Here is a 2,500-nt window from a genome sequence, read left to right on the forward strand (position 1 = left end):
TAAAGGCTTACAGCACCTGGTATTCCCAGGCGGTCCCCCATTCAAGTACTAACCAGGCCCGACCTTGCTAAGCTTCCGAGATCAGGTGAGATCGGGCGTTCTCAGGGTAGTATGGCCGTAAGCTGTCACAAAAACTAAAAATTCATGCTTTATAAGAGGCAAAAAAAGGGTGTGAACCATTTAAAACAAACCAATTTGTAAGAGATATCTCTGGTCCTATTTGGAAAATGTGTAAAAGCTTACAGCACCTGTTATTCCCAGGCGGTCTCCCATCCAAGTACTAATCAGGCCCAACCTTGCTAAGCTTCCGAGATCAGACGAGATCGGGCATTCTCAGGGTAGTATGGCCGTAAGCTGTCACAAAAACTAAAAAGTCTTGCTTTATAAGAGGCAAAAGAAGGGTGTGAACCATTTAAAACAAACCAATTTGTAAGAGATATCTCTGGTCCTATTTGGAAAATGTGTAAAAGCTTACAGCACCTGGTATTCCCAGGCGGTCTCCGAGTCCAAGTACTAAACAGGCCCGACCTTGCTAAGCTTCCGAGATCAGACGAGATCGGGCGTTGTCAGGGTAGTGTGGCCGTAAGCGGTTACAAAAACTAAAAATTCATGCGTTATAAGAGGCAAAAGAAGGGTGTGAACCATTTAAAACAAACCAATTTGTAAGAGATATCTCTGGTCCAATTTGGAAAATGTGTAAAAGCTTACAGCACCTGGTATTCCCAGGCGGTCTCCCATCCAAGTACTAACCAGGCCCGACCTTGCTAGGCTTCCGAGATCAGACGAGATCGGGCGTCCTCAGGGTAGTATGGCCGTAAGCGCTTACAGAAACTAAAAATTCATGCTTTATTAGAGGCAAAAAAAGGGTGTGAACCATTTAAAACAAACCAATTTGTAAGAGATATCTCTGGTCCTATTTGGAAAATGTGTAAAAGCTTACAGCACCTGGTAGTCCCAGGCGGTCTCCGAGTCCAAGTACTAAACAGGTCCGACCTTGCTAAGCTTCCGAGATCAGGCGAGATCTGGCGTTCTCAGGGTAGTATGGCCGTAAGCGGTTATAAAAGAAGGGTTTGAACCAGTTAAAACAGATCATTTTGTAAGAGACATTTCTGGTCCTATTTGGAAAATGTGTAAAAGCTTACAGCACCTGGTATTCCCAGGCGGTCTCCCATCCAAGTACTAATCAGGCCCAACCTTGCTAAGCTTCCGAGATCAGACGAGATCGGGCGTTCTCAGGGTAGTATGGCCGTAAGCTGTCACACAAACTAAAAAGTCTTGCTTTATAAGAGGCAAAAGAAGGGTGTGAACCATTTAAAACAAACCAATTTGTAAGAGATAACTCTGGTCCTATTTGGAAAATGTGTAAAAGCTTACAGCACCTGGTATTCCCAGGCGGTCTCCGAGTCCGAGTACTAAACAGGCCCGACCTTGCTAAGCTTCCGAGATCAGACGAGATCGGGCGTTGTCAGGGTAGTGTGGCCGTAAGCGGTTACAAAAACTAAATATTCATGCGTTATAAGAGGCAAAAGAAGGGTGTGAACCATTTAAAACAAACGAATTTGTAAGAGATATCTCTGGTCCTATTTGGAAAATGTGTAAAAGCTTACAGCACCTGGTATTCCCAGGCGGTCTCCCATCCAAGTACTAACCAGGCCCGACCTTGCTAGGCTTCCGAGATCAGACGAGATCGGGCGTCCTCAGGGTAGTATGGCCGTAAGCGCTTACAAAAACTAAAAATTCATGCTTTATAAGAGGCAAAAAAAGGGTGTGAACCATTTAAAACAAACCAATTTGTAAGAGATATCTCTGGTCCTATTTGGAAAATGTGTAAAAGCTTACAGCACCTGGTATTCCCTGGCGGTCTCCGAGTCCAAGTACTAAACAGGACCGACCTTGCTAAGCTTCCGAGATCAGGCGAGATCTGGCGTTCTCAGGGTAGTATGGCCGTAAGCGGTTATAAAAGAAGGGTTTGAACCAGTTAAAACAAACCATTTTGTAAGAGACATTTCTGGTCCTATTTGGAAAATGTGTAAAAGCTTACAGCACCTGGTATTCCCAGGCGGTCTCCCATCCAAGTACTAATCAGGCCCAACCTTGCTAAGCTTCCGAGGTCAGACGAGATCGGGCGTTCTCAGGGTAGTATGGCCGTAAGCTGTCACAAAAACTAAAAAGTCTTGCTTTATAAGAGGCAAAAGAAGGGTGTGAACCATTTAAAACAAACCAATTTGTAAGAGATATCTCTGGTCCTATTTGGAAAATGTGTAAAAGCTTACAGCACCTGTTATTCCCAGGCGGTCTCCCATCCAAGTACTAATCAGGCCCAACCTTGCTAAGCTTCCGAGATCAGACGAGATCGGGCGTTCTCAGGGTAGTATGGCCGTAAGCTGTCACAAAAACTAAAAAGTCTTGCTTTATAAGAGGCAAAAGAAGGGTGTGAACCATTTAAAACAAACCAATTTGTAAGAGATATCTCTGGTCCTATTTGGAAAATGTGTAAAAG

At 44.3% G+C, this 2,500-nt stretch overlaps 3 non-coding genes and 7 pseudogenes across 3 annotated transcripts; all 10 read right to left on the bottom strand.

The window, feature by feature from the left end:
- Nucleotides 1-4: 4 nt before the first annotated feature.
- On the bottom strand, nt 5-123 carry LOC148418419 (5S ribosomal RNA; annotated as a pseudogene).
- Nucleotides 124-236: 113 nt separating this feature from the next.
- Nucleotides 237-355, bottom strand: LOC148418420 (5S ribosomal RNA; annotated as a pseudogene).
- Nucleotides 356-468: 113 nt separating this feature from the next.
- Nucleotides 469-588, bottom strand: LOC148418421 (5S ribosomal RNA; annotated as a pseudogene).
- Nucleotides 589-701: 113 nt separating this feature from the next.
- Nucleotides 702-820, bottom strand: LOC148418422 (5S ribosomal RNA; annotated as a pseudogene).
- A 315-nt stretch (nt 821-1,135) lies between these two features.
- Nucleotides 1,136-1,254, bottom strand: LOC148418423 (5S ribosomal RNA). Its single transcript, XR_015866721.1, has one exon. It is a non-coding gene; the product is annotated as a 5S ribosomal RNA (ribosomal RNA).
- Nucleotides 1,255-1,367: 113 nt separating this feature from the next.
- LOC148418424 (5S ribosomal RNA) lies at nt 1,368-1,487 on the bottom strand (annotated as a pseudogene).
- Nucleotides 1,488-1,600: 113 nt separating this feature from the next.
- LOC148418425 (5S ribosomal RNA) lies at nt 1,601-1,719 on the bottom strand (annotated as a pseudogene).
- Nucleotides 1,720-2,034: 315 nt separating this feature from the next.
- Nucleotides 2,035-2,153, bottom strand: LOC148418426 (5S ribosomal RNA). The gene has a single exon (XR_015866822.1). It is a non-coding gene; the product is annotated as a 5S ribosomal RNA (ribosomal RNA).
- A 113-nt stretch (nt 2,154-2,266) lies between these two features.
- Nucleotides 2,267-2,385, bottom strand: LOC148418427 (5S ribosomal RNA). The gene has a single exon (XR_015866799.1). It is a non-coding gene; the product is annotated as a 5S ribosomal RNA (ribosomal RNA).
- Nucleotides 2,386-2,498: 113 nt separating this feature from the next.
- The window catches only part of LOC148418428 (5S ribosomal RNA), a 119-nt pseudogene continuing 117 nt past the window's right edge, over nt 2,499-2,500 (bottom strand).

Source organism: Hippichthys cyanospilos, chromosome 9, assembly GCF_059441005.1.
Source record: "Hippichthys cyanospilos isolate Australia breed blue-spotted pipefish chromosome 9, RoL_Hcya_1.0, whole genome shotgun sequence".
Taxonomy (NCBI): domain Eukaryota; kingdom Metazoa; phylum Chordata; class Actinopteri; order Syngnathiformes; family Syngnathidae; genus Hippichthys; species Hippichthys cyanospilos.